We start from the raw sequence: 21,261 nt of genomic DNA, 5'->3' as shown, positions 1-21,261 counted from the left end.
TAGTATGACACACTATTACATCAGCGTGCCTTAATTTTTAGTCTCTGCACACTACGCGCGCTAGTGGCAGCATAGCATGCATAAGTATGGAGCGCGAGTTCAGCGCACGCTATGCTGTGGTAAGGCAGCATAGCGAGCGCTGCTAACTTACTTGCACTCCCTCTAATTAACGACCACTCCACTGGACTTGCCATGAGCCCCGGTGGGTCTAGTGACTTTGAAGGATGTGATCCTTCCACATTGATTCGTCTAATAGGCTGCCTGTCAAGTGCACTAGCGCGCGTAGCATGCAGAGACTAAAAATTAAGGCATGCTGATGTAAGAGCGCGAATAACAGGAGGTTACTTGCGCTATTTAGATTAGTGAATCGACCCCATAGTGTTTTAAATACATACATAAGGGTGGTTTTTTTTTTTTTTTTTTTTTTTTTTTTTTTTAGCAATAGACTTAAAGAGGTACGTAAGTGAAAAAGGGGGGGAAAAAATCAATACATTGCAAACCGAGAAGTTAAAACATAGAAGAGAAATCGAGATATGATTGATATTCGCCATTTACAATCGCCCTGCACATAATCGTCTTTATTACTGGCAGACATTAAAAAAAAAAACTCAGCACCAACTGCCATCATCTATAACCCAACCCCCAACAATGCGATAAGCTAAAAGGTTTTTTTTTTTTTTTATAAATATACATATGCACAGCACAGAGGTAGTTGGAAGAAAGAAAGAAAATGACAGAAATCATTTTTCAGTTTTCAGCCATTTTAGTTTAAAAATGAAAAGTTCTACTGTAGAAAAAAACCCACACATTTTACCTGCCCATGTGTCTCTGTATACTATATCAATAATTACAAGCCCTTAATTGCAAAAATAACAGTAATACACTCTCATGATATACATATTAAGAAAGCTCAGTCCCTAACCTAACTATTGATGTATTTTTTTTAAAGATGTCATTTTTTTTACAACTACAGTGGTAACTAAGGGGTAGGTGGGTGAAACAGCCTGGTCTCGCTTAGAGCACCTTACTGATAGATAGATAGATAGATAGATAGATAGATAGATAGATAGATAGATAGATAGATAGGCAGCCAGATACAGGTAAAATTCTAAAAATTAGAATATTATGAAAAAGTTCATTTATGTCAGTAATTCTCAACCAAACTGAGGCCTGGAACCCACTAGCAGTGCTTTTCTAAGCCTTTTGTAAGCACTTGTGATTTGAAAAAACTCTTACTAATATAATGCTATGTACAGTATATGATCCCACTTGAGGGATGTGATTTAAAAAGAATCCACCATAGCATTGCATTAGCAAGAGCTTTTCAAATTACTGGCACTTTGAAAGCGCTGCTAGTGGGTTCCAGGCCTGAGAGGTCATTTAAAGGCTCAGGAACCCTTTGCAAGTGTCTCTGCCTGGGGGACATCCGGGCACCCCAGAATAGATCCGGGTTAGCAACGCCCTTGCATGTAACCAAATGAGAGTGTTGGCATACATAGTTTTGTGTCTGAAAACCATTAGGCCCCATGCACACTTACATACTGCGTCCCACCGCATTACTCTTCCCTGTCCCATACCCACCACAAGGGCCATGAAAGTCTATAGAGCGATGCAATATAGTGCGCCAGAAGTATCCAAATCGCCACAATACCGACGTGTTACCGCATGATCCATGCCCAAAGCACGGATTAAGCAGTAGTGCCAACCAATGGGCGACGCAGTCAGTGTGCACGACGGGAGTGCAGTGTGATGCGGCATGCAAGCGCAGACCAATGGGAATCCCAGTGACGTACTTACCGACATCCTTGTCAGCTGTATTTTCGGGGGAGACAGCACTGGATTCCTGAGGCCGGTTTCACATTAAAAGCCAGTGTCAGTGGTTTGCCGCGCCCGCCACACTACACCACCGAAAGCAGGCCAACAGGGAACATCACATTAGTATGTGGTGTTACCTGTCTGGCATTCGGACAAGCAGGAAGTGACGTGTGCTTGCGGTCACTTTCTGCTTTGGGGTTCACGGAAGTGCACGGTCCGCCGCACTGCGCCAGTGTAAAGGCCCTGAGGCTTAGGAGGATGTCGCAGGGGCATAGCAATAGGGGTTGCAGAGGTTGAGACTGCATCAGGGCCTGTGGGTTTATGTTATAATGCCTGTACCCAAAGTAGGAGGCATTCTGTTATTTGAATGCTGAGAAAAGCTTGTTACTGTGGTAAAAAAAAGCAAACAACCCTCCCACAATCCCACTGGCACCTCACAGTTCCTGCAAACAGGCAAAGGCATCCAGACCGGGTAAAAAGAAAAAAATGGGTACATATGGGACCTGATTATCGAAAGAAAGGGGTTTAGATTTATTTTCATGGCTCTATTATTTCTGGCATTTTTTTTATTGTTGGATGTTACAAAAGTGACACTGAAGCAAAAAAACAAAAACAAACAAAAAAACAACAAAACTTATACTTATTGGTCTGAAAGAAAGGTACGGACACCGGCACTCCACAAGAACTCTTCTTTTGTTGAAGCCACAAAGAGACAGGTACAGAAGAACACCCCTACTGTCTACAGCTGTTTCACGTGAGTTTCACGCCTCTTCAGGACACGTGGAGCCTGACACCCTTACTTCCTACCCCACCTATAAACAGGTAACTCCTCCCATCGCCCATCCTCTCTCTCACAGGGGAGGAGCAATAGGGAGTCTATACTAGATCAGAAGTATGGGTAGCAGTGTAGTATATACTAAATTCCTACTTTGGAATTTATTAAAAAAGGCATTAGCCTCATCCCTCTCATTAAAACCCAGATGATTCCCCAGAGCCTCAGTACGCAATATCATCCCCGCTTCCCTTTTAGAGAGTTTGTCATCTCTCAGTCCGCCCCTGCCGTCACTTTGCACAACCTCCAAGCCAGCAAACGAGGGACGATCCGCATTGCCTGAATGGGCCTCATTCACATGTTCTATCAGACGGGTAGCACCTACCCAGTTTTTGATAGATCTTTTATGTTGTAGAAACCGCTCCTTTAGTGGCTGGACAGTCCTGCCAATGTAATAACGACTGCAGGGGCACCATACACGACAAACTTGATACCACAATCGATGAATTCTCTGATTCTCCAAGTAATAGGGATAATCTGGACCACTTTACCCTTCCTGATAGAGCAGCAAGCACTGCAATGCCCACAACCATCATTTCCTTCCCATTTTTTCTTAGATAACCAGTTACCAGATCCCTCCTCCTTACTCCTAATATCACTATGTACTAGCATTCTCCTAATTGTCTTTCCTCTCCTAAAGCTGATCCTAGGGGGTAAAGTGGTTAAATCCTTCAGGTGTAGGGATGAACAGAAACTACGCCAGTGCGAATTTATGCATCGTAGTTCGCATCTATGCATCGCAGTTCGTAGGTGAAGTATCAAAACTACGCTTACGAATTTACGCGTATTGAAGTACCGATACTCGTAGTTTATGCCCCACTATGCTTAGTTAACATGTGTATTGCGTAGTGAACTACGAATGCGTTACTCGCGTCTAATTTAGAGTTCCCGGTTTAGGCATTGAAAGCGGAATTAATGTGTAAAATTTTCTGCATGCGGGCATAAGCATCCGTATACACTACGCTTCGCACTACGCGTAATTGCGTATTTTAACGTGTAGTCTACGAAATGCATACTAAGCGAGTATTTGATTACGAAGCCGTAGTTTGGCGAAGCGTAATTGCGTAAAACTACGCGTATTTCCGGTGTAGTGAAGTTGGCTGACTACGACCATCCCTGTTCAGGTGTCTATCCAACTCAAGTATTCTCCACTGATTCCGGACCGCCTGTCTAATCTTTTCAGAGACAGAGAGGGGTGAATAATCAAATACAAAATTGCACCGATTTACTTTAGGTCGTGGACGGTTTTTCCTAGTGAGTAGCTGCTTTCTTGGAACCTCCCGGACTCTATCTAGGCGGGCCTTACACACTGAATCTGATTTAAACCCTCTATTAATGAGGCGCTCGCATAACTCTCCTGCCTGATTCTCAAAGTCTGTCTCACTTTTGTTGTTCCTCCTAACGCGCAGGAATTGGCCATACGGGATGGCGTCCTTGACATGTCTGGGATGGTAACTAGTAAAATGGAGCAAGCTGTTAGTGGAGGTTTCCTTCCTGTAACCTTTAGTGGTAACCGCCTGATCCTCAATCACCACCTTAAGGTCCAGGTACTCTACTTCCCTGTCCCTAAAGTTTGAGGTAAAACTCATACGCATTTTGTTGGAAATAATCCACTCCATAAATTTAGCAGACTCTCCGCTGTCACCATCCCAGACTACAAGGATGTCATCCATGTATCGACGCCACCATTTTAATGATTATGAAAGGGGTTAACTGGGGACCAGATAGTTTCGTCCTCCCAAACAGACAGGACAGATTGGAATAAGTTGGGGCCACTGGGGTCCCCATTGCGGTTCCTGATACTTGCTTATACCATTTGTTGTTAAACATGGAGGAATTTTGTTCCACGATAAATTGCATGCACTCACACAGGTAGTTAGAGAATTCATCACTTTTACCGTATCTATCCAACACGTTGCGCAGTACCTGTAAACCCGCCGTATGTGGAACGCTTTACAATTGTGGCCAGATGATAGCTCCCCTTCCACTCAAAGTTTTCCAAAACATTCAAAATATCAACCTTGTCCTGTACAAGGGATTTCACCATCCTGAGGCAAGGTCTCAGTCTATAATCCATCCAGGTATCTCGAAAGTACCTGTAAAACGTAGACTTATCACTGAAATAATGAATTGTATGTGTAGTATGGATAATTAATAGAAGTAGCAAAGAAAATATATTTAAAAAAAAAATCTAAGTATATATAAAAATATTTTTATTTTCAGTTAAATCATTTTTTTTAGTAACACTGCATCATTCTCTAATATTTGCAGTTTACAAACTACATTCTGCATTTTAAACTATGAAACAGAGCAGAGCTAATGACCCTTTGAACTCCCCTACAGTTAAATCTTATCTGCAGTGCAGGGTTTAATCCCTGATGGGGCCCCGGAGCAAAGGTAACCTAGGGACCCCATCCCCCACAAAAATTTCACTGCTCAGATACCGAACCCCCAACCTGCCAGAACCCGACTCCCCCCCAATTTATCCGCGCTAGAAAATATATCCCCAAGTGGGCACCAGCTCAACAGCAGCATTTGTAGTTTGTAAGGAGAACAGAGGCGCCGCCAACAGATTAAAATATATCTAAAAACTTTAAAATTCCCCGGGAGGCGGTGGTGGTGGACTCATCTCCCCGAAGCAGACATGATACTGTCAGTTTTAGTACAAACACATTTATTTATATACTCCAACATAGAGCGCAACGCGTTTCACAGGTATATTACCGCTTCTTCAGGCAATAATTAACAGGAGTACACACTGAAAGACAGAGACAAATACAGTGTCCTCAGACTAATGAGCATCATGTTTGGGTGATGTTTTTAAAGTCATCGGTAAGGGGGCATAAAAAAGTAGAGGGGGGGATCATAAAAAATATATATGCCGGGGGGGGGGGGGGTTGCCAGGCTGGGAAAAGCCTGCTAGGGTGCTGGATATGGTGGGTGAACTTGGTAGTGGTGGATGGGAGTTGATGGGGAAAGATAGTGTACACTGGTGGAACGAAATAATGCATGTAGTAGTGTCAACCAAAGGCATTTGTAGTTTACCTGTCTCGGCTGCTGTGCTGGAGTGCTTGCTTATCTTCATTCCACTTCCTGTGTGACCAGGCACATCATATCATGTGCAACATGTGCCTGGTCACACAGGAAGTAGAATGGAAATGGGCAAGCAGCTCCACCAGCACAGCAGCTGAGACAGGTAAAGTACACATGCTGCTGTTATTCTGGGGCCCCGCTTGCGGAGATCTTTGTCAGTACGGATCAATTAGGGGTTAGGTCAGGGTTCTGGCAGCGGTGGGGATGGGGGGGGGGGGTGTGCGGTGTCATAACCACAGTGTTAAGGCAGGGGAAGGCTGGGGGCCCCAACAGTGCTTGGGACCCTGGGGCAATTGCCCCCCTGCCTTAATGAAAGTGACAGCCCCGCTGAAGTGGTCCTTCACTGTTTCTTTGATGTATAAGTGTTTCAGAAAATAGCACTGCTGGAGGGCTCAGAGAAGCTGTTTTGCATAGATAACAAGTGAAGTTTCTTAACTCTTCCTGTATTGGAAAAAAATGAGATTCATATCCATGCAACCAATGTCATATTTCTTAGCTGTTCTACACATACCATAAGTTTATTTTCACTTCAGATTCCCTTTAAAACAAATATTTTTACCCTGTTCCACCTGGGATGTCCCTGTGTACTGAGGACATGGCACAGCAATAAAAATCAAGCCCAGTGCCGGATTTGAACTGTTTGCCGCCCAAGGCCCACTCTGACCAGCTGCCCCCGGACCAACAGCATCCTAAACTCCCCCACCCCCGCACGGCAGGGATTAGATTGTAGGGTCCTCTGAGGACAGTTAGTGACATGGTGGAAGGGATTAGATTGTAAACTCCTCGGCGGGCAGCACATTTGGTGAGTGACAGGCGGCTCAGAGAACACTAGTGCTTGTTTGCTGCCCCTTCATTCCCTGAGGGCCAGATCTGGCTGTCGGTAGACGCCCACTGCCATGTTTAAACTCTGTGTTGCAGGACAAATGTTCGGCATGCTAACTGCTAATGCCACCCTGCTGCCCACAGCCCGCCCCTTGCTTTCCCGGTGCCCTAGGCCATGGCCTAAGAGGCCTTGCCAGAAATCCGGCTATGATCAAGCCAATATGTAGGCGCTTTATAAATCAATAATAATAATGATTATTAAACAACTCCTTACTACACTATTCAGAACATTTTTTTTCTTCCAGGAACTTATTTAGCTTCTGGCAATATTCACCTGGTCCACAAGATGGCAGCAACGTTTCTCACATGACGTGTTAGCAATTGGGAGCATTTGCTTCACAGATGCTATATCTGCATGGGGTGTGGCCGTTACTCCACAATCAGCAAACAAAGCTCATTATGAAAGGGGCTCCTCCGGTCTGACAGGACCTTTAACTCTCGCGGCTCTAAAAAGACTGATTACATGCCCAAAATGTCCTAAATAATGGACCATTAGCACAGCATCCGGGCTCATTACCTGCCTTCAGGCTTAAACAACAGACAGGAAGTAACAATAAATGTTACAAAGTATAACAATAGCTAATTATAGAGTCAAAACAACTCAAATAAAAAAAAAAAAAATAAATAAATAACAAAAATGAAACAAAATAGTAACAAATAAAATAAAAAAGTAAAAAATAAAAAGTGTTAAAAGCACAGCTGAGGCACCATTTTTTATTCGTATAGAAAAAATAATAGTAACAAAAATGGAACAAGATAGTAAAAAATGTTCTGTTAAAAAAATGCTGCTCTTTTTTTTTGCAAAATAAAAAAGAAACATACCTGACTGCTTCACTAATTCATAGATGCCCATTTCTTCCTTAGTAGCCACCAGGCGAGCGCTGTTATAACAGCGCAGGACATTTGGGCGCGCGACTATAGACCATAATAGGAATTACGGCTCACAGGGAGTAACTTTGGTGCTGTCAGAAGACAAAGCTGAAGTTACTTTTAACCTCCCTGGTGGTCTATTAAAACCGCCAGGGGGCAGCGCAGCACTTTAAAAAATTTTTTTTTAATTCATGTAGCTAGCCTAGCGCTAGCCTCATGATAGACGCTGTGCATCGGCACCCCCCTCCCCTTCCAAACGCCTCCGTTCAGAACGGGATTTCCTGTTTGGCTTCCCCCGTCACCATGGCGACGATTGGGATGACGTCATCAACGTCATGGCATCGGAGGGAGTCCTGATCCACCCCTTAGCGCTGCCAGGCGGTGATTGGCCAGGCTGCGCAAGGGATCGGGGGTTGCCGCGGCGCGGCAGGTAGCGGTGAATCGGCGCAGAGTGGTGGCGATCGTGTAGTACACGCAGCTAGCAAAGTGCTAGCTGCCTGTAACAAAAAAAAAATTGTACAAATTGGCCCACCAGGGCCTGAGAAATCCTCTGCTCAGCTCAGCTCGAGCTTACCGCCAGGGAGGTTAAGACATTGTAATTCGGCTTCTAGCAATAGCTGGAAGCCGAATTACATCATTCCCCGCTATCCACGTGTACCTGGAGGGGGAATAGTAATTAACGCCGCTGGGACTTCTGCAGCAGCAGGATAAGCCATACCGGCTGTATCCTGCGCCCAAGTCTCCCGGTGGTGATTTCATAGATACAGGTAGGTAATTTCCCCATATTCAGGCGAGAGGACAGGCCTCCTCTGACCACATTGCCCCCTACTGGCTGGAAGACCTGCTACCCTCTTAACAGACATTTAGTCTGAAGGCTGACTTCTCTCCGGGGATTTACCCTGTGCAATTACAACTCTTCAGCCTAATGAACAGACTTGACCAGCCTGCTGGTCTCCTAAACATATTTGTCGGCTCAGTGGCCATAGCCTGTGTTCACCCAGGGATCATCCAGACCCACCCACTTTCCTTCAGGCCGGGTGCACACATGGCAGAAACACTTGCAGAGTGGGAAATACTGCATTTAATGCAGCAATGTTAGTCTATAGGACGCAGAAGGACCAACATTGCACGTGCGACTTACAGTAAGTGTTCTGCAGTCAGATGCTGGTAGCGTTGCATAATATGCAGGCTGGCTGCCAAAACACACCTACTGAAAGTCTATGGTAAGGCATATGCATTGCATTTTTCTGCGTTGTTTTTTTTATGCGTTTTTCATTAAAAAGTAAAGATCTGTGATGTGTTTCCTCTTCCTGTTATCTTTCTAGTGATTTGCATAAATAAAAAAAAACGCATACAAAACGCAGATGAGTTTTCCATGAGCGAACTGGAAATGCATTAAAACGCACGCAAAACGCATGAAAAATGCATCTGCGTAACAACGAACACAAAAGCAAAATGCAGCAAAAACGCAATAGCAAATCGCAAACGCACCATCCAACGTCATATGTGAACCCAGCCTCATGGTTATAGCAAGGATCGGGGGCTATGAATGCAGTTAGGGAAATTTGCAGCAGACTCACCTGTTCACCTACAAAAAAGGATTAACCCTCTGCACTCAAACACTCACATCAAGCGGGAACACTAGTAATGATAAAACAACTTGCATAAAATGTTCATTCAGTTTCACTCGTTTGCATGAAATTTGCATTCAGTTGCTCAAATGGAGGCTGTTTACTTTCAAAATGGTTTGCATGCAATGGCATTTCATACTAGACCCTTTCATCGTGATGAGGTTTGTCCAGCGAAAGGGCCCTACTCTACCCACACCAGTCAGCGAAGCAAGCAAAACAGTTCATTCTCTCAAACTGGAAATTCACATTGAGGCACTGTCTGTTTCTACCACTCTAGGGAACATGTGCATACACATAAATCAATCTAAGATATCCAGGGAACGATAAAATGCACTACTTAGGGCAACACTGCAAAAACTGTTGAGATGATTGTTGACTTTAGGAAGCATGCTCCCACCCCACCTCCAATCCATAAAGACAGCACGGAAGTTGAAACAGTTCCCTGTGTCTGCCTCCTGGGCACAACCATCTCCAACGACCTGACTTGGAAAGCCAAAACCGTCTCCACCTAGAGGAAAGCCCAGCAGAAGTTAATCTTCCTCCACAAAATGAGGAAGTTTGGTATGGCCCAAAAGCTTCTGACAAGCTTCTACTCTGCCACAATCAAATCTGTCCTCTGTTCTTCCATCCTAGTCTAGTATACTGGCTCCTCTGCCAGCAACAGATGTAAATTACAGAGGGTCAACAAATCGGAAATGGAATGGGTCAGCGGCAAACCACTTCCCTCCCTACTCTGTACGGCGGGAGGAGGTGGCAGGGATGGTTTTTGTGAACAAACGAGGAGTATTTTGCTAATTGGCTGCACTGTAGAGGGAGAAAACCTTTGGGCCCCCCTACGAGGGCAGGGGTTGCAGGTGTGATCGCTATGCCCATGGCTCTTGCACTCCCCCCCCCCCCTCAGCCAACACCCCCCCCCCCCCCTTCCCAGATCGTTTCTCCTCCTTCTATGCTGCACCTGACAATTATTTGCACTGTTGCTCATTGGTCATAGTTAAAATCAATTTGAGCATTATTGCAATTTTTTGTGTGTAGCTATGCAACCCTGTTATCTCTGTACGTGGATCTCTGATGTTTTGTGTGTCCTATCCTATGCTTATGCCCTGTATGTGCCAAGCCCAATTCTGGGCACCACCCAGCCACGCTTGGCGAAATAAAAATGATTCTTATTTTGAACAGCACCGGGGGTTTTGTCATGTTTGTTGCTCGCCCCGATATCGCTCACCTTTACCACCGTGCATCCGAAGCAAGTCGGCCGACATCTTGCAAGCATGTCCGACCGATTAATGCGACCAATTTCACCCTGGAATATGTCATATTGTCGGTCGGGCATGCACTTGGCGGCACAGATTTTCATCTGATTCCGATTATAATAATCGGATTGGATGGTTGATTGGCCGCCACATCGTCCTTATGTATGGCTACCTTAAAGCAGTAGGATCAGCCATACTATGCCAGGGGAAAAAAAACCACATATATAAGTAGATAAATACTTGATCTACTTACATAACACATGTATTGTACTGTCCATGTTTTAATTTCAGTGAATGTTATATAGTAAATGACGAGAATTCTGTTCCTGGTGGGAACCATGTATATTTCCCACAGTTTAGGCTAAATCCTGATGTCATTTCTGCTCTTTGCTTTTTTTTCTTTTCTCCTCCAATCGCGGAGTCACCTCAGCCTTGCTTGTAAACACAACTGAGCAGGGGATCATGTTTCAGATAAGCAGCTAGGCAGGGAAATAAATGGAAGAGGAGAAATATATTTTAGATAAAAAGAACCCCTAGCATGTAACTGTTTGGCACTGACTACTAAAGGGCCAGTGCTCCTAAGGTATGTGATAACTCCAAATCATAACAGCAGAAAAAGTTTTGAAAGTTTTGAATGCAGGATTAGCGTCTTTATCACGTAATACACTCAGACCAGTTGCTGTTGAAATTTGTTTTTTTTTACAACCCCGCTGTAACAATCAGTGTCAGCACACAGAGAGAATCTGATTATTGGCGATCTGCAGTATCACCAAGAATACAGATTATACCTGATTATTGATGATCTGCAGAATCACAGATAATCCAAGTATAACTAACCTCTATAGTGTGAGTGTTTGGTGCAACAGTAATGACTTTGAGTAGGACCACCTGAGGGGCAGGTGGTCTCTGGCAGTACGGGCGATACTGCCTTTAGGAAAGTACAACAATCTTCCAGCAGCCTGAGACCTCCCAGAGGGCGGAGTCCCAGGATGAAGGTAGGAGGGACCTGCAAGTGAGTGACACCTGAAGGTGGATGTCACTAGCAGGTCTGGAGACTATCTCTTAAAGAGAGAGATAGCTCTCGAGGTCGGGCAAGCCAGGTCGGCAACACACAGACAGATAAAGTACAAAAGACAGAAGACTGATTCGGTATCCAGGACAGGCAGGGTTTGGCAACAGGTAATCAGATATACGTAGGTACCGAATCAGAAAGCAGAGGGATAGTCAGGAATACAAAAGGTCATAACAGATACAAACAATGCCTAGTCTTGGGTGTGAGGTCCGTGGTCTCTACACCCGGGAACTAGTCTGGAATATAATATGATGGTACAGAGTATCCCTAGACTTGGGTGTGAGGTCCGTGGTCTCGACACCCTGGAACTAGTCTGAAGTATAACAGAATGATAACACAGAGTTCCAAATCTTGGGTGTGAGGTCCGTGGTCTCGACACCCTGGAACTAGTCTGAAGTATAACACAATAAATACACAGAAGTAATCTGGCTCAGTGTGAATTCCCAGGTCCTCCTGGTTCTAACACACTGTGGGATCTGACTAAGGTCTGAGTGCTTCCACGTAAGTGTTCGCAACAGCAGACAACCTGAGACTGGCCAGCAGTGGCTATATATAGAGCAGCGCTCTCCGGCGCCGCCCATCAAAGATCAACCAATAGCCCCTTGCCTTTGAGGTCAGCTGACCAGCCTGGTCAGCTGATCCCTCTTCGTTTGTCATAAAGGTTCTGCCTCTCAGCGCGCGCGCGTATTCCTCAAACTGTGTGAACTAACAGACCCAGCCACACCAGACGCACGCTGCTGCGGACAAACCGCCGCGCTGGACGCGGAATCGGCCACCTTGCCGCCAGTGCACGCGGCGGCTTTTCCGCGTTTTCTCACACCCGCTTTAATAGAGAGAGAGAGAGAGAGAGGGATATGGTTCCAAAGAAGTGACTGTCCTTCCGAACAAAAGAGGAAGTTGGTAGCTGTGTAAAAAAGTTGTTTACTCATTAACAGGTCATATGAAGATTCCCGACCTAATAGTAGTAAACGGCTCACAATAGGCGCCTTCATCCGTATTTCCTACAGGTGTCTCTGCGTTATGATAACTCGTATATCTCGTTGCATTTTACAGACCGCCATAAAGGTGATGAGTAAACAGAGGCAGATGTAGCAAAGTCTGAAGTCAACTTCAACTCCATGGAAAATGTTGCTTCATAGCCAAGGCAAGGACAGTACAGTGCCAGAAATTCATTGCTCATCAGGCAACTGCTAAGACAGTTACGGCCTTTGATAAGCAGTTTGTTATTGATCAATGCATTCATACGCAGAGCACCCAATTGTCCCTCTTTCCTCCTCATTTGTCCCCATACCGCCCAACTTTTAGAGATAAGAAAGAGGGGCACTTAAGCCACGCCCCTAGTCACGCATAACATAAAGATTTCATACGGAGAATATGGTTTTTTTTAAAGTCAAACCACACTTGCCCTTTCAATCCTGGTTCTTTTGCTTTCATATTAACGTGAAAATTAGAAATATATCAAATTAAAGGATGAGAATAAAGTTTACAGTCAATCAAACACATTTTCTGTAGAAAAATACATATATTTACATAGATCTGTACATCAGTCCTGAAAAAGGGGCAAATAACGAAGAAAGAGGGATGGGGGATTGCGTTACCAAAGAGGAACTGTCCCTCCAAAAGATGAACAGTTGGGAGCTGTTTCCCTCTTTCAGGACGGATGTACAGATCTACGGTGAAATGCGAAAGTTTGGGCAACGTTGTTAATCGTCATGATGTTCCTGTATATATCGGTTGTTAGGATAAAAAATGTAGTGAGAAGTGAAATGAAGCACAAACAGATCCGCTTGAGGTATGCTAAAGCACATTTGGACAAGCCAGCTTCATTTTAGAAACTAAAATTGAGTTATTTGGGCTTAACAAGGGACATTATTTATGGAGGAAAAAGAACACAGCATTCCAAGAAAAACACCTGCTACCTACAGTAAAATATGGTGGTGGTTCCATCATGCTGTGGGGCTGTGTGGCCAGTGCAGGGACTGGGAATCTTGTCAAAGTTGAAGGATGCATGCATGGGCGTAGGGCCCGCGGTCGCAGGGGTCGCCGTGGCGACCGGGCCCGCCTCCTAAAGAGGCAAGGGAGGGGCCCAGGGGCCTGGACCCCCCAGTTGTTAAAATCTGGCTCCCGGAGGCAGAGCAGGATCCTGCAGCGCATCGGAGCAGCCAGTTTATCCCGGAGGCAGAGCAGGGCTACGGCAAGATGGCTGCCGAAGCCCTGCACTAGAGACTATTTGTGTCTCCAGTACAGGGCTTCGGGCGCCATCTTGCCGTAGCCCTGCACTCTGCCTGTCAGCGAGGGAGAAACTGGCTGCTCCGCTGCAGGATCGATTCGTCGCTAGAGGAGCTGCACGGGGGAGGCTGGCTGCACGTCGGGAGCTCACGTCAGAGGCTGGCCAGGTGACTGATTTTTTTTTTTATTTGTACAGGTTTATTTTCTGGTGACTGCCCCCCACATAACGATTATTATCTGGTGACTGCTCCCCACATAGCATTTATTTTCTGGTGACTGCTCCCCACATAGCATTTATTTTCTGTTGACTGTCCCCACATAACGATTATTTTCTGGTGACTGTCCCCACATAACAATTATTTTCTGGTGACTGCTCCCCACATAACGATTATTTTCTGGTGACTGCCCCCACATAGCGATTATTTTCTGGTGACTGCTCCCCATATAACGATTATTTTCTGGTGACTGCTCCCCACATAACGATTATTTTCTGGTGACTGCCCCCACATAACGATTATTTTCTGGTGACTGCCCCCACATAACGATTATTTTCTGGTGACTGCTCCCCACATAACGATTATTTTCTGGTGACTGCCCCCACACAACGATTATTTTCTGGTGACTGCCCCCACATAACGATTATTTTCTGGTGACTGCCCCCACATAACGATTAATTTCTGGTGACTGCCCCCACATAACGATTAATTTCTGGTGACTGCCCCCACATAACGATTATTTTCTGGTGACTGCCCCCACGTAACGATTATTTTCTGGTGACTGTCCCCACATAACAATTATTTTCTGGTGACTACCCCCACATAACGATTATTTTCTGGTGAATGCCCCCACATTGCATTTATTTTCTGGTAATTGCCCCCACATTGCATTTATTTTCTGGTGAAAGCTCCCACATTGCGTTTATTTTCTGGTGAATGCCCCCACATTGCGTTTATTTTCTGGTGAAAGCTCCCACATTGCGTTTATTTTCTGGTGAATGCTGCGCACATAACGATTATTTTCTGGTGAATGCTGCGCATATAATGATTATTATCTGGTGAATGCTGCACAAATAACGATTATTTTCTGGTGAATGCTGCGCACATAACGATTTTCTGGTGAATGCTGCGCACATAACAATTATTATCTGGTGAATGCTGCGCACATAACTATTATTTTCTGGTTAATGCTGCGCACATAACGATTTTCTGATGAATGCTGCGCACATAATAATTATTATCGGGTGAATGCTGCGCACATAATGATTATTTTCCTTCAGACTGGCATCTTGCTACTAATTGCCCTATTTCCTCTGGGTGCTGCGTAAGTTTGCAAATTGAACGTGGCAGCCATGCTGCTGGAAAGCGGAATTGATATAGTCATGCCATGCACAGCTATGGGGATTTGGATATGTGTTTGCTTCGGGTGTTGCGAGGGGAGGGGGGGCTGTTGTTGCCAGGAGGGGGGGGGGGGCCCACATCCAGATTCCGCATCGGGGCCCAGAGGTTTCTAGCTATGCCACTGGATGCATGGATTCCACTCAGTATCAGCAGAGTCTGGAGACCAATGTCCAGGAATCAGTGACAAAGCTGAAGCTGCGCCGGGGCTGGATCTTTCAACAAGACAACGACCCTAAACATTACTCAAAATCCACTAAGGCATTCATGCAGAGTATAGATGTCGTGAACCTCCGATTTTCGGTTCGCGAACCCCGTTCGCGAACTTCCGCGGAAGGTTCAGTTCGCGTAAAAGTTTGCGAACCGCAATAGACTTCAATGGGGAGGCGAACTTTGAAAAATAGAAAAAAATATGCTGGCCAGAAAAGTGATGGAAAAGATGTTTCAAGGGGTCTAACACCTGGTAGCTCAATGATAGAACAGTGACTGTCCAGCTGATCAAATTTGTTTTGTCCACAATGGAGCAACGACTTTATTATCTTCTTGTATGTAGGTAGGCATAGGTAGGAGTCCCAGTATAGGTAGGTAGGCATAGGTAGGTGTCTCAGTAGTTAGCTAGGCATAGGTAGGAGTCCCAGTATAGGTAGGTAGGCATAGGTAGGAGTCCCAGTATATGTTGGTAGGCATAGGTAGGTGCCTCATTAGTTAGCTAGGCATAGGTAGGAGACCCAGTATAGGTAGGTAGGCATAGGTAGGTGCCTCAGTAGTTAGCTAGGCATAGGTAGGAGTCCCAGTATAGGTAGGTAGGCATAGGTAGGAGTCCCAGTATAGGTAGGTAGGCATAGGTAGGAGTCCCAGTATATGTAGGTAGGCATAGGTAGGTGCCTCAGTAGTTAGCTAGGCATAGGTAGGAGACCCAGTATAGGTAGGTAGGCATAGGAAGGTGCCTCAGTAGTTAGCTAGGCATAGGTAGGATACCCAGTGTAGGTAGGTAGGCATAGGTAGGTGCCTCAGTAGTTAGTAGGCATAGGTAGGAGACCTAGTATAGGTAGGTAGGCATAGGTAGGTGCCTCAGTAGTTAGCTAGGCATAGGTAGGAGTCCCAGTATAGGTAGGTAGGCATAGGTAGGAGTCCCAGTATAGGTTGGTAGGCATAGGTAGGAGTCCCAGTATAGGTAGGTAGGCATAGGTAGGTCCCCTAGTATAGGTAGGTAGGTGTCCCCGTATAGGTAAGTAGGTGCCCCAGTAGTTAGGTAGGTATAGGTAGGTGTCCCAGTATAGATAGTTAGGCAGGGCCTGGCTGGCACAGTAATCACAATTACCAAGGTCCAGCTGCAACAGATAGGGCCGTATAATGTCAGTGTCAGTGAGCAACACACACAAAAAAAAAAACACATCAGGAGAACATTAGCTCTCAAAAGAGCTGTTGAGGGGTGCTATTTTAGCAATAACAATCAGCCAGGAGCAAGCCAAGAGCCTAACTAATCTTTCCCTAGTCTGTCTATTTGCAGAAGGCACATGAGTGAGTGTCATGGCCAGCGAGCCTGCCTTATATAAGGGGGGGGGGGGGGGGAGGCTCCAGGGCTTAGTGTAGCCTGAATGGCTACAATGTGCCTGCTGACTGTGATGCAGAGGGTCAAAGTTGACCCTCATAGTGCATTATGGGGCGAATCGAACTTCCCCAAAAGTTCGCTTGGTCCAGGCGAACGCGAACCCCCAAAGTTCGCCTGGAACCGTTCGCTACATCTCTAATGCAGAGTAACAAGTACAACATTCTGGAATGACCATCTCAGTCCCCAGAACTGAATATAATTGAAAATATGTGTTGTGAGTTAAAGAGAGCTGTCCATGCTCAGAAACCATCAAACCTGAATGAACTAGAGATGTTTTGTAAAGAGTTAAGGTCCAAAATACCTTCAAATCCAGACTCTCATTGAAACCTACAGGCAGCATTTAGAGGCTGTAATTTCTGCAAAAGGAGAAGATCTACCAAATATTGATTTCATTTCTTTTTTGTGGTGCCCAAATTTATGCACCTGCCTAATTTTGCTTAAAGAGAGTCTGAAGTAGTGTTGGGCGAACAGTGTTCGCCACTGTTCGGGTTCTGCAGAACATCACCCTGTTCGGGTGATGTTCGAGTTCGGCCGAACACCTGACGGTGCTCGGCCAAACCGTTCGGCCACATGGCCGAACTAAGAGCGCATGGCCGAACGTTCCCCGAACGTTCGGCTAGCGCTGTGATTGGCCGAACGGGTCACGTGGTTCGGGCCCGAACGCGCTCTGATTGGCCGAACGGTCACGTGGTTCGGGTAAATAAATACCCGAACCACGTCATATCTCCGCCATTTCTCTGTGGGTTTAGCTTTGGGTAGGCAGCAGGGGAGGACTGGCCAGGGGGGAAGGGGGGAGATTTCCCCCCAGGCTGCCTCTCATTGAATGATTTAGGGCTGGCACTGTGCCTGGTGAATTCAGGTTTTTGTATAAGGCAATGTGAAACACTAGGCTGAATGAGGGAAATAAATGCCCAATTACAGAGCAATTGCAGGGCAGGCAAGCTAGTAAATATACACTGCATGATACAGAGCAGAGGCTTGCCTGCAGGGTCCGTGGGAAAACATCTGTCTGGTCTCTCACCATTGTTAACTGCATGTGCACAGCTACATGTGTGGTCACAGCGCTTTGGGTCACAGCGCTTTGAGTCCCCAGGGAGAAAAGCGCTATATAAATATTATTGTTATTGTTACATAAGATATTGTTTAGGTTGAAAAGTTTTTGACAGTCCCTAGACTCCAGAAGGGCTGCTTGCAGGACTTGTGTAAGAGATAGAAACCCCGACTGTTGTAACTCAAAATGTATTATGTGCCCCCCGGTGCCAGTGCATTTATACTTTACCTGTCACGCTGTCCCTCGAGTGTCCTTGCTGTATTTCCTATGTGACTACCAGCATATGGCATGTGGGACACGTGTGTGATGTCATTTGGGCTGGGGCTGCTGTGATAACGGGCCTCTACTTTGTGTTTTCCCCCCAGGCCAAAAGGTCCCAGTCCTCCCCTGGTAGGCAGGCAGGGTAGTTCGCTCTCCAGCCACGCTAGCCAGGGTCCCCCCCAGTCATTGTGTGTCGCTGCTGGGAACAGTAGTACACCGCTCGCTCAGCCACACTATATATATAGCATTGTTTACTGCCACTGTGTACCTCGCTCAGCCACGCTATATATAGCATTGTGTTTTCTGACACTCTGTGTACACGGCTTAGCCTGGCTATATAGCATTGTGTGTACTGCCACTGTGCACCTCGCTCAGCCACGCTATATATAGCATTGTGTTTTCTGACACTCTGTGTACACGGCTTAGCCTGACTATATAGCATTGTGTGTACTGCCACTGTGCACCTCGCTCAGCCACGCTATATATAGCATTGTGTTTTCTGACACTCTGTGTACACGGCTTAGCCTGACTATATAGCATTGTGTGTACTGCCACTGTGCACCTCGCTCAGCCACGCTATATATAGCATTGTGTTTACTGCCACTCTGTGTACACCGCTCAGCCAGACTATATACCATTGATTACTGACACTCTGTGTACACCGCTCAGCCAGACTATATACCATTGTTTACTGACACTCTGTGTACACCGCTCAGCCAGACTATATACCATTGTTTACTGACCCTCTGTGTACACCGCTCAGCCAGACTATATACCATTGTTTACTGACACTCTGTGTACACCGCTCAGCCAGACTATATACCATTGTTTACTGACACTCTGTGTACACCGCTCAGCCAGACTATATACCATTGTTTACTGACACTCTGTGTACACCGCTCAGCCAGACTATATACCATTGTTTACTGACACTCTGTGTACACCGCGTTCCCTCCCAGTAGTGTTGGGCGAACAGTGTTTGCCACTGTTCGGGTTCTGCAGAACATCACCCTGTTCGGGGTGACTATATAGCAGACTATATAGCATTGTGTTTAATGCCACTCTGTGTACACGGCTCAGCCACACTATATAGCATTGTGTTTACTTCCACTCTGTGTCTGCTGGGAACAGTAGTACACCGCTCACCCACCACTGTATAGCATTGTGCTCTGTGTCGCTGCTGACAATAGTGGTACACCGCTCACCCACCACTGTATAGCATTTCTGTACTGCCACTGTACTGCTGCCAGTCAGCGTGTACTTTAAGGATAAGTGAAATGAGGAAGAAATCCGGTGAAAGAGGGAGGGGCAAGGGAAGAGGTGTTTCCCCTGACGGTTCACGTACAGGCCACAGGGGAGCACCCAAGAAAACCCACTCAATACCGCCCATGTTGTCCAGGACAACAACCCTCACAGATCCAAAAGAACAGGACCAGATAATTACTTGGATGACCTCTCAAGCGTCCAGCAGTGGGTTAAGCAGCACCAGCACATCACGCACGAGGTCCGAGTCCTCAGCCAGTTACAAGGAGCCAGTGGGCACAAAGCTGACACAACCGGCAGCGACACCACGCACACAACTGCCAGATAACCAGACGACGTTGGAGTGAGCTGCGCAGAGGTTGTTCTGGGGAGCTCTACTCCACGGCGGCGGCCCCCCACAATGACATATGACGAGTTTGAGGAGATGGAAGAGGAGGGTATGGACAATGTGGACATAGACCCAGATTTTGTTTGTGAACGAGAACATCGCCGTCGTAGCAGCAGCACAGATGAGTCTGTTGAGGAACCCACTGCTGCACGAGTTCGCCTTGTGCCACAAGGTAGGCGGCGCGCAATTTCAGGCACCGCAAGCATGGAAGTTCAAGTGAGAGGCAAAAGAGGCGCAAACAGAAATCGCCAGCAAGGCAGGTGCTCCAAAGTCTGGGCTTTCTTTGAAGACTGCACTGAGGATGTTACCATGGCGATTTGCAAGGTGTGCAAGACCCGCCTGAGCAGGGGGAAAAGTATTAACAACCTCTCCACCACCAGCATGAGCCGCCACATTCTATCCAAACATCCCACTCTGTGGGCAAACGCGGCAGGACAGGGTACCACCAGCAACACTGCCTCCCTTGGGTTCACCAGACTCACCACCAGACCCGCCTCAGCAGCAGCAGTAGCCCAGCCATTGCGTGGTTCACAACATTCACAAACATCAGACGATGCTGACACTGTCACTTTCCGGACTAGTGCTCTTGAGGTCTCCCAGTGTTCATCAAACACAACAACCAACAGCCTTTCGGTGTGCAGCCCTACGGTTGAGTTGTCTGTCTCTGAGATGTTTGAGCGCAAGAGGAAATTGCCAGCAAATGACCCCCGGGCCGTGGCAGTAACAGCCAGCCAGCATAGCCAAGGTTCTGGCCTGCGAAATGCTGCCATATCGAGTGGTGGAGACAAACAGCTTCAAGTGCATGATGTCAGTGGCCATCCCGCGTTACGTGGTTCCCAGCCGCTACCACTTTGCGCGCTCTGCAGTGCCTGAGTTGCATGAGCACGTGGTCAGCTAAATAACCCGAAGCTTGAAGAATGCCGTTGCCTGCAAGGTTCACCCCACCACTGACACCTGGACGAGTGCGTTCGGCCAGGGTCGATACATCTCCCTTACCGCGCACTGGGTGAACCTTGTGGAGCCTGGCAGCGATTCCTCACCTGCTACGGCGCGGGTGTTGCCCACGCCGCAAACAGCTGTACCGCCGTCCCTCCCACTGGATAACAACAGCAGCACCTACCCATGGACGTATCTATTAAGAGGCACCCGTGGGCCGGTGCCATGGGCGGGTCCTTGGGGGGGGGCGGCCACCTAAAGTTCATTTATAATTTTTACATTTTTTTTTTACTTTTAATTTTTTTTATTAAAAAAAATATATATATATATATATTTTTTTTTTGGTGGAAGGGGGGGGGGGGGGGGGGGGTCGGGTGTTGGAGAGCACACACACACACGCACATGCATGTGAACTTGCTCCCCCTCTGCCCTCCAGCAGAGTGGTAGTGGCCGGCCTGGACTTGATCCTAAACTCTGCATGCCGCTGGTGTGGTCTGGTTAGTGACGTCACTAGACCAGGCGGCATGCAGAGTTTCCCTCGCGCAGCACTCCGAGTGTTGAGAGAGAGGTCAGATTCCTCACAGCACCCCTGCAGCCTTCCCTCAGCTTCTTCCTGGTGCCACTGTGCCAGGTCTGGTCTGGATGGAGCACCAGCGGCCTCGGGGACCCTCCCCCTGCTGCT

This window comes from Hyperolius riggenbachi, chromosome 9 (assembly GCF_040937935.1).
Source record: "Hyperolius riggenbachi isolate aHypRig1 chromosome 9, aHypRig1.pri, whole genome shotgun sequence".
Lineage (NCBI taxonomy): Eukaryota > Metazoa > Chordata > Amphibia > Anura > Hyperoliidae > Hyperolius > Hyperolius riggenbachi.
This window is presented reverse-complemented; position numbering follows the sequence as displayed.